Genomic DNA, 22,078 nt, shown 5'->3' on the forward strand with positions numbered 1-22,078 from the left:
GCATGTTTGAGCCAGGGACAAGGGTTTGTTTAATTGTACTTTGAGGATAAGTCTGCAGTAAGTGGTTTGCATTTCCTACAGCTTGAAATACCCATAAGGAGGCATAGGAAGAATTGAGATTTTGATCGATTTTTATTTTGGTGCTGAACTTTTCAAGCAAACAGAAAGTAACTGTTTCTATTCCTGACACTATAAGGTAACATATATGCCTGTCAACATAATTTAGAATTCTAAGTGAAAATCTCTGTTTTTTCGTAGGCATTCAATAATCAACACAATATTTTTCTTTCTATCTTCTTTTGGTTTTATTGTGTTTTCAAGAGTAATGAATGAATGAGCTTCAGGGAGTCACTTTAGCTCATGGTGAATGATGCAGGAAATGAAAAATCTCTATCCAATTCACATAACAAATGCAGTCAGGTCAAAAGAGTCCTATCAGTACTCAGCTGTTTGCTTTGTGCTAGTCTACATAGATAGGCATGTAATTTTTAACTCGGATATTACCAGCAAATCTTGCAAAGCCTAATGGTTTCCAAATGGTGATCCACAATCCCTCAAGTTATTCTCATCATTTCTGTTAACCTTGCAAAAAGTGTGACTCCACCTTCCATTGCAAGGAAAAATCCTTTAAGAAAACCACTGGAATCTTACAAAAATTGATTAATCTAGTATCTAAGGTCGTTTCCCCCTTCCTCCGCCTTAGGTTTAATGACAAATCCAAATTAGGAATGTTTAACTTATATATATATTCTAAGTATTCTGATCTAGCCAAAGGCTGAATTTCAGCTTTGGCTGGTTAATACCAATGGGTTTCATTATAAATTTTGGACTACATTGAATTTTTTCATTTTCTATCCTTTCAAAAGTTAAAATGTATAAGTGAGTTCCTGAAAGGTTTCTGAAATGAAATGATAAAATGAAAAATTATCAATATAAAGCTAAGTAGAATCTTTGCATTTATATTCAGCTCAAGCTTTGCTTCAAGATTCTGTTTTTTCAAGGAAAACTGTAGAGATTTCAAACTCATGCAGATCAAAAATTAAGACAAAGATAATAGGTATATTTTGAAATCAAGCTAGCCGTTCTTTTTGTGGATCAGGTTGATAGAAGATTAACATACATCTTTAGAAATCAAGCTAGGCACTTTTTGTAACAGATGTAATTGTCTGAAGAAGCTGGGTAGCACAGGCTGACTTTTTTCATTTGTCTGTCTTACATTCACTTTAATGAGCACAAAATCCCTGTGTGGTTATGATATTACATCAAATTAGATATGATTGCACTTTAACTGTTTAGACAATGTTACATTGCCTGTTTTGCACTGATGGATAGCTGTCAAAGGATTTTGTTATGGGTTGCTGCCCCCGAGCCAATACACACTGGAAACTATTAATTTCAGACTGATAGATTACTTTGTAACTCATGTATGACTCTGACAATGTTAAAAACTTCTTAACTTACTGAATTGCATTTGCTTTGTCTTATTGCATATTACAATTCCAAACAGTAGACAAGAAAAGTACTTAGTCAAACTAAAATAGCATTAGAAAATGCTATTTTGATTTAATTCTATGCTGTCCAGGCAATAGAAGAAAAATGCAGGGTAACTAATAAAATGGACTGGAAGTTAGTCTGCACATACGCTAGACAAATACAGTTAATCATATCTGCATTAAATCTAGCCAATTGTAGTCAATATAATGTATTATGCATGGTTTAACATTTGTACACACATTTTGTCAGGATAGCCAGACTTAGATCCCAAGTTCAGTTTGTTATACAGATTTTTTTAATATCCTTCAGACTAAAATTCTGTACTGTTTTCAACATTTCCATCTCTTCTGACTGGTATTTATTTATCTGTAAGTAACTGAACCAGGCCCATTCAATCTTAGGTGTCAAATCAATGTGTACTTTAAGTAAAATTTCTACGTTTTCAGGCATTTACAATGTAAACACTAAACATTAAGGTATACACACAAATGCATGTTCCTTATGTAAGCACAATGTGTTTTAAAGGAGAAAGGATAACACTGAGCAGAATATCTTAACTCAGAACTAGAAATTTCTGTTTTTATTTACAGCATGACATGAAATCTGCTTCTTAGAGCATCTCTTTACAAAACACTGAAAAAAGGACATTCTGATTTCAAGGACAGCATCTCCTTCTCTTGTTATGTACTGTGTTGTTCTGTATTACACTGAATTGCATTTTCTCAGCTTATCTCTGGATGGGGAGTTTAAAGTCCATGGTTCTTTTTGTGGCTCTGTAGCAACTTCAGATCTCTTAAAACTCCATGCAAGATTTGTTAAAATAACTTGTGGTTTTTACTACCTCAATTTTTGAGGTATCACTTTAAAAGAACCTAATTTCCTGAATAAAAGGTGAGCACTTTCTGAAAATAGAGCTTCCTTCCCTCCCCACCACCCCTAAGATGTTATATGTGAAATACATGAAATGAAACACATCCAAAATAACAACTCAGTTTTGAAATTGATTTTATTGTTTTCATACCCATCACTCACGGATATTTCTAGGTCTTCATTTTTTGTGAAATATTTTGAACAATATAGCTGAAGAAAACACTTATTCTTTGCGTATACTTTTTAAATGGCGGAGGCAACAGAGGCTTATCTCCTGCAGTTTTCTGTAAGTAGAACAGTGGCGCAGCATTACACAGGTGATCCTTTTTAGTGTTTTATCTAAAGGCCCTTTTGTAGTTCCTTGGTCACTAAGTCAGATTCTTAATGGAAGTAAGATCTGGGTGTAATATTTAAAATTAAGACCTCGCTAAAATCGGTTAATCTAGGAGCTGTGGGTGTATGTCACAGTGCCTGTTTCTGTAACAGAGAGGAAGAGTGTGCACCTTTCACTGTCACCAGGGGATGACTAGCTTCGCCTCAGACTGATAAATAAGCAGGAACTGAAGAAGAATGGAAAGATTATTTCTACCCTGTGTTGCCTAAAGCACACTAAAATGCTTTTACCTTGTCCTTGTGGCACTTCATTAAGAACGACCCTACAGAATGAAGTAGTTATCAGTGCCATTGAAATGACCTTAGTCTTCTTCCCTAGGCATATTATGTGACTGTACAATCAATGAACAGCCATTACACAGTAATAAGGAATCTAGACTCTTGTCCAAAGGTACATATATATGTTCCTTGCTATATGTTGTGTGTAGCTTGTAAGTGGTACAGCTTAAAACAGAAGTAAATTAGGTAGTTTATTGGTCTGCACTTGAGTACAAACAAGAGGAAGGAAGAAATAGGAATGCGAGCATTAAACTGTTAATGCAAAATACGGAATACAAAATTACATATTTGCAAAAGCAATTTGCAACCTGCAGAATTTTAAAGTTGTGAATCATTACCCAGTGATCAGCAGTGACCTGTTATTAAAGCTAAAATTAGAAAGCACACCTGCCTGATAGTTTGCTGAGCAGAGCTGTTATCGTTCTGTGTTCAGCTGGGTTCCAGAGGAAATGGAGTAAAATTCTTTCTCATTGCTGTTTAGATTTCCACCATTATGTAATATATATTCCATTTGGTATTTGGTTTTTAGGACTTTTAATTAACTGGCCTTCCCTATTCAGTTAAATATATTGTGTGTGTTTTATAAACATGAAATAAAAGATGCAAATAAAAAAATAAAAATCTTTATTTTATATAATCAGTCTCTGTTCCGAAAGGAAAATTAACCTGTGGTGCTCTAGAACATGACACCACTTAGCGAAGGGGCGATATATGTATCTACTTGGAAAGGCTTCGTCATTTATTTTTACTGAAGTCTTACTCCATAAAGCCATACTGTCTCCTGTGGCAATTCCCGGGTGTGAAGGGAAGGCAAAATTGCTCACAAGTGTCTGTGCATATTTTTATGTGTACATAGGCACTTGTAATCTGTATCCATAAACTATTAAAAATTGTCTCATACTAAGACTGATGGTTGTTAATGAAAGGATAAAAAAAGCGGCATTTTAGAAGATTAAAATGCTGTTAATTTCTGTATGCATTTAAGATTAATAAACTGCTAATTAGGGTATGAAAATGAGGGCTTTATGAATTTCATCACAAACATTCACAAGTACCTTATACATAAATCACATTCAGCTAATGTATTTTTGTTATGTAATTGGGGAACAGATTGATGAGCCAGTCCAATTAGGTCTCATTTACATGTGTATGGAATTTTGTAATATAGTATTATGATCCTAATGTGCAAGTAAGGAGGAACTAATTATAGCATGTATTTGCTTTAGTAAGATGAAAGAAAATTGATCTTTAAAAATACTGCTACTGACTTGAGGTAGAGGTAATAGGAGAAGAATGTAGAAATTTTATGTTATTCTCATGAAATAATAATATGATTCAATAGCTGCCTCTTAAAACTTTTAGAGTATTGCACAGATTTTTAGATTTCTGAATCCTGGGATTAAATCTGTCAGTAACCAACAATGCCAGAAAGAAATCTAGCCTTATACAGAGGATAGCAAGTTGACAAAAAAGGTAAAAGCAAAATGAAGTCCATTGTTCAGCTGTCACCCATGGCAGAAGCCATGTGGCCATTGACATGAGGGAGGAAAAGGGAAGTGAAGACAAGGGAAGAGTGACTTCCTGCAAGCAATCCTGGTGCCTTTTAGTTGCATTGGGAATTCCGAGCTCTGTTTTAATGTAGATATTCTCTTTCAAAAAGTTTCCATATGTTTTTTTGCCGAGTAAAACTTGAATAAGGTCTAGTGGGGAAATGGGCAGCTAAAGTGTTTGTAAAGTTATTTGGACAAAGTCACTATATGAGAAGGAGAAGTGAAAACCTTACCTTCTGATGTAAGTAATCTCATTCTGTCAATCAGTTAGCAGTCATAGGCAAATCCTCATTTTATTGTTTCCATCAACAAAGTAGCTTATATTCTCATAAAGATAATGGATAGAGCTTTTAAAATGTACTTTGCTGTAACTCCTTTGAATCAGAACTTTTCAGGGTGGAAGCATTTCTGACTTTGTGTGTGGGTCACATTACATATTTCACTTTGTGAGACAAAATAGCATTTGGCCAACTACGTTAGCACACAATGTGACCCCGTGCTTTTTAACCTGTGAATTGAGAGAATTAAACATTTATTATCTTTAATTTAATATGCCATGCAAAGGTTGAGCTGCAAGTCATATTGATGGTGGTTACAAATAATAATATCAGGGAGGACACATTTTCAGTCACCTTCTGTCACATAGTTTACAGCAAGCACCATCTGAGAACATACTGTTTTGCCAGCAGTTGCATGTAAACAGAAAAGCTGGAGAAGTATGTGCAGTTTCTTCCTATTTTTTTTTTTTTTCAAATTACCAGTGTTTTCACTCATAAGTTGAGTGTAAAAACAATCTCATGGCTATTTCTGAGTCAGATTCATACAGAAATCCCCACTGCATCTCAACAGAGTGGGCTTTGTATTTGGCCACTTAGAAGCAACATTACTTTGGAGCTGCAACATAACGGGCTTCTCCCGTAAAACTTCGTGAATAGGGAACGCAGGACTCAGTTAAAGTCTTCCTAAATGCAAGGAGCAATGGTGCATTTCTAACTAGTACCTGCCATTTCTACTTCAAGAATAATGCAGTAACACACCAATGTTCAAAAGGAATGAAGTACAACACTGTCTAATTCAAAGATCGATCCTTTCTGAAATGAGAACTTGGGAAGAGAAAGGGGGAAGTAAAATACAAAATAAACTGGATAGAGTTTTAAAAACTGTTTGTAAATTGGAATATTTCAGCACAATTAAAATTTGTCAGGCTAAGTCAAACTCTTCTGCCTCATTGAAAGCACTTTTTATAAGCTTTAAAAATATTTTAGAACTCTAAAGCAACACATTTATACATTTTCAATATTTTCAGTATTTTCAGTATTTTTCAGTATTTTCACTAAATCATAAAACATTTTGATAGCTGTTAGAAAGATATATATGAACATATATCTGACTGTTTTCGTTATGTATCTAAGATGTATTGCCCTTTGGTCTCTAAATGTAAAATTGCTGAAAGAATAATAAGGTCATTCTATTATTACAGACAACCAACCTCTTTCAAGAATGTGACAGGAGCAATTTATCAACAAATTAGCTCTTTTCTGAAAGACTAACCAAGGTGGCCATCTTCTACGTGAAATGAAATTGGTGCTGCTGTTAACCCCTGGTTACTCTCATTTCAGTGAGCGTGATATGGAGACGTGCAGTACCTACTTACCCTGTCATTGGAGACCTTGTTCTTCATCCATTAAAAGGCTTAATATAGAAACCCATTTAGATGTTTCTACAAATGAAGATGAGAAAGAGGTTTTCTACACAATATAGCAAATATGAATTGCTCTGTTACAGAGAAAGAAATCTTTAAAAATATTTTCATTTTTGGCATGTTTATCTCCTCTTTCCTAAGTTTATTACCAGCCATGGTCTACATTTTTTTTTTTCTTCTAGTAAACACTCCTCTCCCTGATCTCATAGGAAACACAAAAGTTAAAATGTCATTTTTCTCAGTGGCAAAATGTTCGACACCTTCACTAAAGCCAGTATTTTACCCTGAAAGTCAGGGTGAAATGGAACTGGTGTGCCCATTCAGCTGATGGTAAATGGATGCCCCAAGTTAATATATTTCTAATGTAAAAGAACAGTAACATTTGGTTTTCTCTTAGTATCTGCAATGGATGTATGTATCCATGTGATAGTTTGTCTTTCAAAACTAAGTTTTATCTGGATGTTTACATTACTTCTGTATTTTCAAAGCAAGGCACAACATTACTTGGTTCACATGAAGTGAAAGGGTAAGGATGCTAATGTCTGTGACATAAGTAGTAATTGCCAGCCTCCGCTGTTGTAATTTCATGTGTGTAGCCCCTGTCCACACAGATGTGTTCTTTGGAGATACTCTGTAAAACAGATCTAGCAGGAAATACCCTGGGTCTGTTTATCGTATGTTTTAATAGGAAGTTTTGAATTCAACAAATCAGAATTCTTATGTTGGGTCTGTTTTACCATCAGAATAAGGATAGCAGTTTTAAATTAGGTAGTTGCAAACATATGGGCTTCCATTAGAGTTCCTGTTCCTGCAGGCTATTTGAGGAAATCTTGTAGCTATTCAGGTTAGAGCAGATTCAAATTGAAGCTGAGCAGTGTTGACACTCTTCTAAGATGCAAACAGGCTGTTCTAAATAAACAGCCAGGAGATAAAAATACAGCCATGCGCTGTCTATATTGTACTCTAATTTTCAGGTTGGCTGATCACCATTGACTAATTGGGTAATCCAGAGAAAGGTTGGTAGAGCTCTTTGCATTGCATCTAATTGGGGTGGGGGGAGCGTGTTCTGTGAGTAAAGTCAGAAATTTAGTGCTTAGAATATATGAAGCAATTGACCCATTGACATTTAGGATTTGTAAGTGAGCAAAGACATGATCCCACCATCATCTTACCCCTCTGACAACATGTAGGAGATACAGTTGGAAAAGAAAGCTACATTAGCTGTTATGTTTGAAGTGTTTATGATGTATAGGGTTATCTGCAAATGAAATGGTAATATTTTCTGCCAGAAACAGATTAACTTTGCTCCTAGAGAAAACATTTATTGCATTACAGTTCTAATTTAGAAACATGATAGACAAGTGAGAGGAACTGGAAACTGATAAAGATGATCCAGTTGCTGCCATAACATTATGCAGATTTGGAAGCTAAACTACTATTCTAACATGACAAGAGCAAAGAAAATTATCTATAATATTTTATCTGTTTTTTCTTTCATGCAATTGTATTCTATACTTCCCAGAACTCCTGTTAGCATTTAATATGTTTGTTTAGCACTATAGCACATCTACTGTTGTGTCTATTTTGTGCATCATCGTCAGAACAGCTCCCTATAACATGCTGATTCCAGGATGCTGGGTGTTAACATGTTGGCACACACGACTACTGTATTAAGTACAGAAGAAAGATGAACCTGTGTCCAGCATATTCCTAGGAGGAGTTTGAATGTAGGAAAACACTGTTCTAATCTTTTTCTCACATTTTCTTCTATAAGCTGCCAAGAAAGGTCTTAACTGAACTTCAGTAGTTCTTTGAGATGTATTTTCAGCCAGCTGAATTGTAAGATCAGTTTTTGATTGCTTTTTGTTTGTTTTAGGATCACAGAATACTTTTCACTAAATTTTATGTGTTTTGTAGAAATTTCTGTTGGCCCTTGTTTGGCCCTCATGTTAATGGTCTTTTGAGAAGAATATAGAACCTATGCCAGATGCCTAACGCATCAAGTAAGTTAACCATGCTAGATGAGTAATAAAGTCACAGTTATTTTATAAAACAATATATGCAGCATCAGCCTCAGTATCGGTGGATGGGGTAGAGTTGAATGAAAGAACAGATGTCTTGGCCAACACACTCAACAAATGCTTGGATATACATAGTGATTCTCAAGTAATGGTTATTTCTCATACAGTTACAGTTTCAACTTCCTAGATTTTTCATGTTAATCTTGTTTGTTCATCAACTTGCGTTTTCACCCTCACCATTTGACCTTCTCAACATGTCACCATCAACTTCTCTGTCTTGCCCATTAGTTTCCTTGCTAGCCATATCACTTCAACCCCTCTTACCTTGCCATTTAGCTTATGTTCTTTTGATAGCTCCTAGTTCCCTTCCTAAAATCCCTGTTAGTATGTTTCCCTGCTGTGTTACCTCTGCATCCTTGTAGATTCATGTATCCAGCCAGTCCCAATCTTCAATCTCTCCAACCCTATACACCCACTTTTTGAATCTTCATCAGGTCTTTCCTCTTCTTTGTATGCTAATAAGAATTAGTAGGTAGCTTCACTAGCAGTTCATGCTATCAGATGAACTTATATTAAATCAAGTGGAGAAATAGAGTTATCCAGGTGATATGCACAAGTTATACCATTTATTTATCAACTGTATACCAACATTTGAATGAATATTTTTCAATATATCACTGGATGTGCTTTGTTACACTCCAAATCTTGCTATGGGAGATAAAGGAAACATAACTGATATGTGAAGCCAAGGCTTTGTTGTCAGTATAGTTGAAATCTTAACAGTCTAACCAGAGAATTATTATTAGTCCAGATCTAATTATTAAAGACAAGGAAAATAAAGAGTTCTGTCACGGAAAATGGCAATCTCAATAATAGTAATACTAATACTACTAATAATTCAATTAAATAATGAAAATTGTTAGACAGACACTTCCTACTCTCTACCCCTTTCTCTGGTGTTGTGCTCACCCTTCCAGCTCCTCTCTGGGTCCTTATGTTGTCACTGCCAGCCTTCCTTATGCAGGGGCAGGTTGCAGCACATCATCAGTGTCCCAAGTTCTTCACTGGAACAAGTGGGATGTTGGTGGGGCTTATTCTTTCTTCCTACTCTAAGATTTACTTGGGACTGTTTTTGTGTTTTCCAACTTTTTCTTGCATCTTTATGTCTTTCTTCATGCATCAGAGGCTCCACGTTACTTCTGAATTTGCTATATGTGATGTTTTACAAAGGTTAGATGTTTCTTCTTTTTTCTCTTTGGTACTCCAAAGCCACTTTTTCCCCAGCTCCCCAGTATACATTTCTTTAACTGACCTCTTGTTTATAGGCCTAGTGTCTCCAGGGGCAGCCTGCCCTCTGATTCTTATTATCCTGTACTCATGTACCCTGCAACATGTGTCCCTACTTTTCAAGGTGCCTGTTATCATACTAGGCCTGTATTCCTCTGCACTGTGCATTAATCATAAATATTTCATTCCACACAGAATAACTACTTGTTTCTACTTGTGAAAAAACTAGGGTTATAACCTATGAAGATAAGCAAAAATGAAGTAAATTATGCATACCCACCTCATCATTAAAAAAACCTCCAAACCTTATTACAACAAAACCAAGTAAAACCAGAGCTTGAGTGAGATCCAACACGAGTTCATACAGAGTCTGACAAGCCTCAGTCCTGAGGCCTTGCAAACTCAGGACAATGCCTATGAAGTTTAAAAGCTGGGCCACAATCTGAGTTGGAACAAAGGGATCTTTTTAAGCTTCAGTGAAAAAAAAAAAAAATGAGAGAAAGCAGTTTTCTTTTACTGACTTCCTTAAGTTTTTGTTGGATGATTTCTGAGACAATATTGCCTTCAGAAATTCCTTAGAACACCTTTGTTTTAGCCAACCACTTTACTGTGATTTATTTTACAGTGTGAAAACCAGAGTCTATCATGAAAGACATCTAAAACACTACAAATTAACTGGTGCTCATAATTTTTTTCAACTTTGGGGACAAATACCACTCTGTCTAATGTAGTCTTTCACATCAGTGTTGTAGCAATACTCAAATGTTTGCATCTAATACGGAGATCCTAAGGAAATTGTCTGTGCTTACATTACATCTTTGTCAAGATTTACTCTCTATACAAGAGTAATTGAGTATTCTGATTTATTTTGTATTTGGTTCTTTTCTTATATCTATGTAGGGTTCTATAAAAAGCAAAACATTAGTCTCAAGCTCATCATGAGTGCTTGCAATCAAACAGCACAATATATACTACTTCTGGTCTTCATGGTACTTTGGGTAACTGCTGCATGGTCCTGCATTGGGCACATAGACCTCTCAATAACAGCAGAACTTCCAGCGTGAATTGTTTTTGGTTTGTGTTGGTCAGGTGATGGATTTAATCGAAGACTGATGTCTTTGGAGATTAATATTATAGGCTTGGAAATTATTACTTTTAAATAAGTATAGAAGCACCTGTTTTCCTGAAGAGACAAGCTGATAGACTAACTCTCATTTCTAAATAAATTTTTATCAATTTGGTACATTAGGCATGGAAAGAATTTTCCACCATGGGGGCAGTAAGTGGGGTATGTATTTCAAGGTCACTTTCTTCATTAAAAAGACAATATTTTTCTGAACCAAGTTCCAGTGTTCAAAAATGAAAAGCTCTGAATACATATCCCCTAGTGAGTGATGCAACTGTGTTCCCTGCTCACATTCCTTTCTGTGCAACACAGGAGGGGTTTTTTAAGCTGTGTTTTGAACACTTTGTTAAATCAGTATGTAAGATCACAATCCTGCCAGCCTTCATAAATGATTAAATGTACATTTTGGAGATTTTCAAATCAGGAGAATTGAAATACTTCTCCCGTTGATTTATTTTTTTTTTCCTAAGTTAATTCATTCCTACTGTGTGTTTCAGTAGAGAATATTAACAAGACCTACTCCATGCAGCTTCAAAGTCTTGGCTGGTCAGATCTGGATCAGTGATGTTGATCTGCAAAGGAATAATTCTTGAAATTTGTGAAGACCCAGGCTCAAATTTGAATAGTGACTTTTGCCTTTAATTGCTACTGTTCCCTAATCATACATCTCCTTTATTACTCACATTTCTTTTCTAACCATTTCTTTTCTAATTACAACACTCCGGGATTTTATCATGCAGTGTTAGTGTTTCAATAATTACCTGGCACAATGGGGATCCTTTACTGGAGATTCTAAGCACTACATAATGCAAATAATAAATAATAGTATCAGCAGCCTAGGAGACTTACAGTATATTCCAGAGAGAAGGTCCTAATGACCAAAGTACATTTGGAGCTGAACATTTATTAAGTCTACCTTAAGCTTCAGTAAAATGGATTCCACTGTGACCCAAATAAAACCACAGCTTTTTCAGGGAAATATTGATTATTTGTAATTAGCTAATGTCTTTTGCAGGAGAACATGTCATACTTTCTTAAACTTCTGTTTATTCAGATAGATAAATTTTGTTTTCTCTGCAGAACTTAGAAGACATAACACCCTTTCTCTCTATACTTTCATTTATATTAAGGACAAGTTAGCAAAATAGTTGCTCAGACTGTGATGTTTCTGTATAATAGTATTTCCTTTGTTATATTCGTACTGGAGATGCTTTTACAATTTCAGAGGTGTAAAGTTGCTTGTATTTTCTTCATTGAAGAGAAGTGTCAAGACTTATTTGAAATCAAAGGCCCAAAAGCGGTTATCTTACATCACTGTAGTGGATTGCTAAACATTAAATATTCATTAAGACCTTGAGCCACTTGAGTAAATGACATTAAAGACAACTGCTGTGAAGCAGACTCGGGAGTGACAAATTCTATTTATGATGTCATGCCATGAGGATATATGAATAAATCAGTAGTGACAATCAATTTCATTTCTCAAAAACAGATTATGTGAGAGCCTGGTTTTAAGGACAACACTTACTTAAAGAGGAAAAAATAATCTACCATTAAAATAAAAATTAATTTTTGTTCTCTTTGAATAGAGTGAAACATTAAAGCTTGTTAATTGATTTTAGAAGAAAAGGGAAACGAGACGTTGTATGTGATTAACATATGCTGACTTTGCCTCACTGAAGTGTTTACTTATGAGTCCAGCATTGCTGTCACAGACAAAATGAGTCTATTTATCTTACTTTAGTCTCTGAAGGACTGTTGCCAACATCAGGGAGGTACTGTGTGCATTTATATTAGCATATATATGTATACATATATATCCTGCATTTCAGGATTGAGGAAAACAAATTATAAATGGATAGGTTATCATCCTCATGGTGAATTCTCACAGCTGATTGTAACATAGCCCTATAATCCTGTACAAACAAAATGTGTATTGTACAATAACAGGCGACTGCATTACCCTCTTCCATAGCAGGGTGAGTTTGGTTCTGGCTCCCATGACACAGGTGCAGTTTCCATTGAATTTATGCTGCTGGGAACACGGTTGGGTCTTTTATAAGGAACGCAGGTGTTTCATATTGACATAAGATCAATGATCCAAATAAAATAACACTTTGAGTTATCCATGTCCAAGCTAATGGTTCAAACAGTAGTAATATTCACTCAAAGTTCTCATCAAATAGGTTGGCATGTTGTATGATGGCTTAGATATATGATGGTAGTAAAAAAGGAAGGACTCTTCCTTTCCTTGTAAATCTGGTGCCATTACACTTGTGTAGCAGGACGGGAAGAATTTTTTGGAGCTGAACACATGCTGCTGCTTAGAATAATACCACAAATTTCTTCCCACAATCCTACAAGAAACAGTGTGCTAGACATAGACAAAATTAGTCTCAAATTACATTATTTTCAATAAAGTTTCAACAGTGAGAAGGGATCCCTGACAAAAATAGCATAGTACTGAGTATAACAGTAAGCAGATCTGTGGTCTAATCTTTCCTGCAAATTGCATTAGCTTGCCATGATCTTAGCCTTGCTTTATTTGAATATTATTGCTTAGTATTTTCATGCTGGTTTTCCAGTGTTTCTCAAAAATAATTTGAGCCAAGACTACGCATGGTGGTCTTATTTGGTAAATAGCAATATATATTGTGGCAGCTGTAAGAAGAGTTTGGAGAACTTAGAGCAGAGTGTAATATGGAAGTAGATATTTTTGTTGTTTGTGCTTTTCAGTAGTTAGATTTTATATTGCCTTGAAATAAATTTAAAAATAGCATTCGTACTGCACCTAAATACTGGGAAGTATGTCTAAAAGCATTTTTATTAACCAATTTGTCTTCTACAGCTGGCAAGTCAAATTAATTGTAGTTCTGTCACAGATTTCACAAGAAGCCATTTAATTTATTGGGTACTTCCTGCCATGTAGAAATTACTTGTGAAAATACCACCTTTTAGCCATGCTATTTAAGATTTGAGGGTTTAGGTCTAGAACTCTTTTTCACTTTCTATGTGTAAAAGCCTGCAATCAAGACTTGTGACGCTGCTCTTACATGGGACCTGCGGGACTTGTTACATTATTAAATAACAGCAACATCAACTGCGTAAGATTGATGTACTGTGAGAACAGGTAAATGTGGAGAGATTTAGGACAGGATGTGGAGGATGATTATGCCTTTATTATAACTTTTATATACAGTTAGCAGAAAAACTGAGTTGCAAATGGTGCATTGTACAGAAATTATAATTTCAGTGATTCATAGTTCTGTTCAGATTCATAGATTTGATTGCCCACAAGTCCTCAAAGAAATATTCATAAAATGGGCATATCTGCTCATATTGATTCAGTATGTACTAACAAACGTTCTCCCCAAAACTAGGAGTGGTTTTTAAGCTTATGTTCAGAATGTGTGCACCTTAATCAGGGAGACAGATTCAACATTATATTGTGTATTATGATATTGAATTATATATTCAGTACTAGACTCGAAGAGAAAAATTCACACACAAGCCACTTCTTTTTTCATCTGAAATAGTCAGTGAATTTTTAAGGTAATGAATGTATTTGTGAAAGTCAACTCCTGCACAATTTTATAATCTCAAAAGCAGTAACTTCACGATGAGTTACTCATTGTAAATAATTTAACTAACTAATATATTTTGTGAATAAGCCGAAAGCAGAGAAGTTACAGTACAATATTACTATTAATGCTGAAGTATACCAGTTAAGAATAAGTCTTAGATACTGATAGGGCAATATTAGGCAACAAAAAGCCCCAAAAGTAGTAATTTAAAAGCAAAATGGATTAATGTTAATCGTTAGATTTTTTTATTTTGAAGAATGATTTCTTCTAACTAGTTACTCTAAGACAAGGAATTCACCATTTTGTTATGGATGATACTGGAGGGTTCCTAACTTTAGAAAATTAAAATGGTTAAATATTTTAAAGGCAGTATTCTTTAAAGAAAAAAAACAAAGTAAAGACATAACGTGGACAAGTAAACAGAGATGTGAAATTGTGAAGTAAGAAAGAGTATAATGGCAGCACAGACTGAATATGGAAACAACAAAGCAGGAAGTTGGGTACAATGTTTGTGTAAGGTACACAAATCAGTAAGTCCACTGAAAATGCTTAGTAGACATACTACTTGCTACTTATTGAAAGTGCATCCCATCCTGAAAAGTACAAAGTTTTAATGAAGAAAACAGTCACAACCGAGTATATTCTCAGATTCAGGCATTCTAGGGCAACCTGCCTTCAATGCTTTTCATACTGTTTTTCCACAGATCAGAAAATAATTTTAAGCTGTCTGTTTTACTAATATTTCTGCACCAAAATATGTGTGCTAAGTACCAGTCCCAAGGCATCTTCCGTGTTAGGTATGTAGGAACATTTGTGCTTATTTAGCTTTTGCTTTGCACTTTCTTATTTTCTGTATTGCTGGTAGTATTTATTTCAGCTGAGTAAACCTAAAATGTTCTGTGCATTTGCTCAGGGAAATAATGCACAACACCTTCAGGATTAGCTGCTTCTGTGCGAAGCATGCATTAAAAGACAGGCTACAGGATTACTTTCACAATTCATCAGCAGGAGAGTCAACGGTTATGGTGGACAGAAGGAGATCTATGTGTTCTGAAAAACATGTTCATGTCATCACAAATGTTATAATTAGGACACCTCATCTCTGTTCCTACTTCCCATGCTTTAACTGAGGCATCCCCATTCTTTAAGTTTCCATTGTCTCTGCACAAATTGAGTTTCTTCAGCTTCTGTATTTGTAACATATACTTTTAATTTTTTATTTGCATACTTCCATTTTTGTTACGTTGCTGGGCTACAATCCACGAATAGCACGGTTTTTTTTTTCCTTTCCAAATGCAATTCCTTCCTTTACTCACCTTGTAATCCAGTCCAATGGGTCTAGCATGAAACCTTGGGATCTTATATCCATTTTCATCCATTTGCATGGCATTCTGGTTATTTAAAAGGGTTCAAGCTTGCTTGTAAAATTTGGTATTTTCTGTTCAAAACAGATTACATATTAGAGCATTGTCTCGTGTAAATTCAAAAGATCTTAGACAAAATATATGGACTTTAACTAATTCCTTTTAATTTCAGAAGAGCTGAATGAGTCTCCCAAGGCAAGTATCTTCATCATCATCATCAAGCGGTTACTTAACTGGAGAAAATACTAAATCGGCAAACAAGTTTAAAAAATTTGTTTTTTTCTTTTACCTATTAAATGCATCTCTCCAAAGAGGGAATTTTAAAAATATATATGTGAGTGTATCAGTCAATATATTCTGGGCTTGATCCCTTTAGGCATCAAGAATTTTACCCAAATTTTAGAAACTGCTTCAGTTCACAGTTAATCTTGATCACAGAAGAGATTCCACAAGGTCTGAAACTCCCTGGTCTTGCTTCTTGTATTGTGATTTTCCCCAGCTGGAAGAATAACCTAAGAGCTACTCTGTGTATATAGTCTTTTCTTCTATCTGATTTTTATTGATGTAAATAGAAAGGCAGCTTGGGTCCGTCATGCTACAAAGGCCATTGGGCTTCTTTCAACTCCAGCTGCACACTGCTGCATATCCACCACCTGTCTTAGGTAACAGCAGGCATCTGCAGGGCTGTGTTTGATAAAAACCCTTATCAAGGCCCCATTTACATGGTGTCAGTTGATACAGTACAGGCCCTGAAGATTTAAAGCACTAGTTGCAAATGGAACAGTGATAAAATATTTATAGTGTGTAATATCTATACATTCAATTCATAAATCATTTTATTTAGCAAGAGATTGGAAAACATTTGATAGTCAGCTAGGCTCTGGAGGACAGTATGACTGTCTGAAGTATCCAGCATACTAGCAGACCCAATTTTATTATCTCACTTGTTTTCCAGGCTCTTTTAATCACAGAAAATCCTGGGAAAGTGGAATTTTGTGAGCTTTCTATTGGGAGTTGTGTACAGTTTTAAAGCATTAGCCAAAGCTAAAAAGGAAATACTATTAAGATTCCAAAAGTGTATTACCTTATGTATGAGAGATATTATCTGTCAACAACAGGATGGTTTTTATCAGCTTATTTTGGATGGGCATGCATACCCACACTGCTATGAGATTTGAATGTAATCTTGCTAAAACTGTTAGAATTCAGAAGTGATAATACGAAGAGGGAAATTACCAAGCAAAAAATAAATGAACAAATCAAAGGCCATAATTAATTAATTTAATTAAAGGGTAACCACAAATCTAAGCAACAGCCACTTACAGTGATGTGTATGTTTCTACAGTATATGATATCACAGAATCAGAGAAGGGTTGAGTTTGGAAGGGATCTCTGGAGGTGAGCCAGTGCAACCATCTGCTCAAGCAGGGACACCTAGAGCTGCTTGCCCAGGACCATGTCCAGATGGCTTTTGAATATCTCTGTGGGCAACCTGTGCTAGTGTTTGGTCACCCTCACAGTGCAAAAGTTTCCCTGATGTTCAGAGGGAACCTCCTGTGTGTCAGTGTGTGCCCATTGCCTCTGCTCCTCGCACTGGGCACCACTGAAAAAAACCTTGGCTCTCTCTTCTTTACACCCTCCCTTCAGGTATTTAGGAATCTTCAAGTATATCTGGAACCTTTTGTTACATTGTGATGGATTTTTTTTTTTTTTTTTTTTGGTAGAATAACCATGGATTCCTTAGAGGCGTCTTAGAGGTATAAAATCACTATGGATAGAAAGAGAACAGTTTTTAAGCCAATACACCTGACATAAAACGTGTTGAAAACACTCTCCAGAATAAAGCAAAGCTGAAGTCTGAACACACAGCTCAAATCTCAGCTGGTCGGTAACATGGATAATCAGTCTCTCTGAAAGTCATATCCTTCTATTTAGGTGTAAATGTTTTATGTACCACTTTGAGAGTAGTTGAATATGATACATCTGTGCTTTGAATGAAATAAACAGAGGAGAACTAAAATAAAAATTCACAGAACAAATCATTAGTGCATCTTATGCATCATGAAAATGAATGGCCGATCGACTGTAAATATTAATACAGCAAGGCTGAAAAAAATATGAAAATGCTGCCTTATTCAATAAAAGGTTTCAATTAAATCAGAAAATATTTGGCAGAGTATGGAATCTAAAAAATACATAAAAGTGTGAAATGATAAGCCACATTCTCCTTATAAATATATTGTATATTTCCAGATCAAGAGGAACCAAGGAAATCTGGGACCTTCATTTAAGTTAAATGAATTTAGGTTAAATGAGGACGTAAGTCTGTCTGAAAGGGTGATGGTATTCTAAGACCCTGTGTTAGGTGTGGTGGGATAATGGATATAATCTGTAAAGACGGTGTAATAGATGAAGAAATACAAATTGCAGACCACCACAAAGGCACTTTCCAAAACAGTGGTGAGAAAAGCAAATCAAAAGTGTTGCTGTTTAGTTGGTTTTGCCGCTTGTATTCAAATTACATAAGCTACTGTATTGGGTTTATGTGGCAAGGTTTTAGTAGTGGGAGACTGCAGGGTGACTTCTGTGAGAAGACACCAGGAGCTGCTCCCATGTTGGACAGAGCCAGTTTCAGCTGGCTCCAAGCCATACCTACCGCTGGCCAAAGCTGAACCTATCCGTGATGTTGGTAGCACCTCTGTGCTATCTGTGGACCACAACCCCCCATTCCCCATCCCCCTGCACTGCTCAGGGGAGGAGGCGGTAGAAGAGTCAGGAGTGAAGTTGAGCCTTGGAAGAAAAAGGGAGTGTGGAAGAAGGTGTTTGTAGTTTTGTTTTCATTTCTCACTATCACACTTTCTTATTAATTGACAATAAATTAAATTCATTTCACAGAGTCAGTCTATTTTGCCCATGATGGTAATTGGTGAGTGATCTCCCTGTCCTGATCTCGACCCATGAGCTTTTTCACCGTATTTTCCCTCCCTGACCTGTTGAGTGGCGGGGGGAGTAAAAGAGTGGCTGGGTGGGCGTCTTGCAGCCAGCCAAGGTTAACCTACCACAGCTACCTTCTCACTAGTGCCATAGCCATATGTCTTTTCTCTTTTTTTTTTTTTTTCTCAAAGCTGGTATTAATTTGAGTCTTTTAGGCTCAAGCTGAATTTCCAGCCCTGGATGCACTGTTCTTTCAGGATGCAAAACCAATGGAGCTCTTCTTGTAACAGGCTAATACAATCCTTCCTGAGATCTAATTTTAGCAAGAGCAATGACTGATCAAACATTCTTCTGGGAATGTTACAAGGAAACTTAGAATTCTTTTGAAATCATAGCCATAATTTTCATCTTTTTGTGAATTCTCATATAATTAATCTTCAAAGCTCCTGAGGCTACAGACTTTATTTTCTTTTAGAAGTTGAAGGTACGTTGGTCCTGTTTCCGTGGCAGAAGCAACTAGCATAGAAAGAGATTAGGTCTCTGCACATTAGCGATGTTGCACAGTGTCAAGAAAACATCTTTCAGTGCTTCAACATCTGTTGGCTGAATATCACTTTAACCATCAATTTTGGTCAAATATGTCAAGCAGTACATATATATTTACATGAGGGGAATTTTGGACAGGAAACAAATTACGATTGTTTAATTGTTCTGTATCAAAGTAGCATAGTGTTGGAATTAAGGTCTGTGCATTTACACAAATGACAGAGTATGTAGATTTTTTTTCTATGTGTTAGTCTCTTCTCCATCAGTTTCTCTTTAGTAGCAAGTTAGATGAGAAGTGGCTTAGGTTCATAAGCTTTGAGCCAGTGCAGCCAAGTTTACAGTTCATGAAACAAAGCCTGTAGGAGAAGTATCCTAGAACAAGCCAGTCAAATATCTTTGAAATACACAAATATTAAAGGTCAGGTGGATTTCTGACCCTGATCAACATCATCCTGGGGCTTCATTCATTCTTTTTGTGCTCACATGAGAAAGCTCCACAGCAGAATCCAGGGTTTTTCACATATTCTTCATCTGTGAACTGTCCATTGGACATTGGAAATATATCTGGCAAGCACTTCCTTACTCTGCATGGGTTAAGTTGTGCACAAAATGTTATGTCCTTATTTTAGCTTCGATTAAGAAAAAAGGAGTTATGGTATTCCTTTTTGCACAACTTTTTGTTTGATTTCCAGATACATCTTTCCTGCAGTATCAGTTCCTCTCAAGCTCCATCAAAAGTACTTGGTCTTGGTATTCTGGGCAATGACTGCATACCGAAAACTGACACTTTCTATCCACTGTTGCTGAAGGATTTTATTTTTAAAAATAGCAAGTATTTACAGGCTAGCTATATCACAGGTCCCTAGTGTTCTGAAATGTATCAAAATGACACTCCTAGAGGTTTTTAATTTACTTACACAAAAGCTAAACCCAAAGGAAGTGTTCCCATTTGCTGTTTTTCTATAGGATCAATCTCCCGGAAGAGAAGTTTTTTATCATTTTATGGCCATTTACCGGTCTTGCAATCTGCCTTATACAACAAAGTAAGCTGCTGATCATAGTGATGTATTTGAGGACATTGGACAGAGTTCTACTAAGGGCTCTAGTGAGACCATACCACAGATGTCGGCAAACCCTGACCGGATGATGCTGACTTGTGGAGTGGAATCCTGGCACTAAAGTGGTCAATGGGAATATTGCCACAGATTTGATTTGGGTCAGAATTTCACCCTGGGTTTCTTCCTGCCTGGGACTTCCTGGAATTTTGGAGTTTCAGATCAAATATAACAGACTGCAATAGCAGCCATGCTGTAACCTTTGCCACATTTTCTTGCCAAGAGAATGAATCCATCTTAAAATACCCACAAAATTTATAGAAGCAAGATAATTAATTTCCCTTACATGGCTCGTCCTTAGTCATTGCTAAATAAATGGAGTCATGCTATGCCAATAATGTCATTATAGCAAAGACTTGCACACTAGGGACGAGGCTGATGTTGTCAAAGTCATTTTAAACCAAACCTCAGTTAGTCTTTTCCACTCTTGTTTGCCAATCAAGAGAAGTCCTGTATTCTTCATAAATCTAAAGTGGAAAGTAAAAAATGAGTAGGGCAGAACAGACAGCTTGAGTATTGCTGCTTGTGAAGTGGAACATTGACAGTGTTTTGCTTTGTTGCTTAAATATGGCAGGACAGGAAAACAAAGAAACAATCATAAATAATAGTTATTGTAATCACAATCTCTGAATTTACTCTAAAATAGGTGGCTTCATATAAGAAAATCATTCCGAAAGGCTGAGTTTGCAAAGGGCTTTTATGAACAGAATTCAGAGATAAACAAGGTAAGTATGAAGCCAGTAGCTAAGCTGAGACAGTCAGCCAAATGTGTTCCAAGAAAGGCGATGCAAAAACTGTTTCTTTGCCTAGGTTTCCCAGCTCCAGCGAAGGTAAGCATCTCACAAGAGCTTTTTTTTTTTTTTTTTCTTAGTAAATAAGATGAAAATAAACTGAAATCTGCTACTTGGTTACAGTCATCAGCTGTGAAATCTGGTTTCATGCTCCTTCTCTTTGCATGCCTACTTTGGAGCCTGAATTGAAGATGAGATCTCTTGTATTACAGGACTCTAATCTGTAATCTGTAGAGATTTCTCTAAAGTCCTCTTGACATACTTGATTCACTGTAAATAACACGTATTGAAGCAGGACCTTGTAACTGCCTTTGGAACCTCATTCATTTTAGAAAGTCTCCGCCATTTGTCTTTTGAGTGAAGTGTTTTAGAGAACATAAATGAGATTAATAGATGTTTCAGCTGACACGGACACGAAAAACCTGATTAGAAATTTTTCAGTATTTGGATATGGAGGCTTTGAATAGCTTGATGGCTTCAAGAACACGGATGTCATGAAGGGATTTTTAATCCTCCTTTTAAGCAGTTTGGAGTTGACTCACAGGCTGAGCCACAAGTTATATCTTTGGGCTTAATGGCCCTTGATGGATTTGTCTTCTGTCGATTTATAATAAGTGCTTTTTGAATCTCTCACAACTTTTGGAATCCAGAGCAACTTGTGGCAGTAAGATACATGATTTCATGTTTTGCTGTACAGGAAAATTAATCTTTGTGTGTGTGTGTATTGAACCTGCTACATAATATGTTAGCTCTTGTATGGTAACAAACAGGATTTTATTTTAATAAATTAATGGTACTTAATTAACGCTTTTCACTACTCATGATTTTTGTATACCTTTATTTTATCTGCTCTCACTTATCTGATTTCAAGGCTGAAGAACCCTAAACTATGTAGGCATTTACCTCCAGGAAGTTGTTCTCTACTTTTAATCATCCTATCACTGTCCAATGCCTTTGCAGTTTTGCCATCTTCTTTTGAGATGTGAGCACAGGGTGAGGTTCAGGACAGAACTGGATATGAT

General features: G+C 36.0%; 1 protein-coding gene across 1 annotated transcript in view; it reads left to right on the forward strand.

The window, feature by feature from the left end:
- CNTNAP2 (contactin associated protein 2) overlaps positions 1 to 22,078 on the forward strand; it is a 1,208,535-nt gene that overhangs the window by 872,805 nt on the left and 313,652 nt on the right. The gene's annotated exons all lie outside the window — the stretch shown is intronic.

The sequence above is a fragment of the Strix uralensis genome, chromosome 1 (genome assembly GCF_047716275.1).
Source record: "Strix uralensis isolate ZFMK-TIS-50842 chromosome 1, bStrUra1, whole genome shotgun sequence".
In the NCBI taxonomy this organism is placed as follows: Eukaryota; Metazoa; Chordata; class Aves; order Strigiformes; family Strigidae; genus Strix; species Strix uralensis.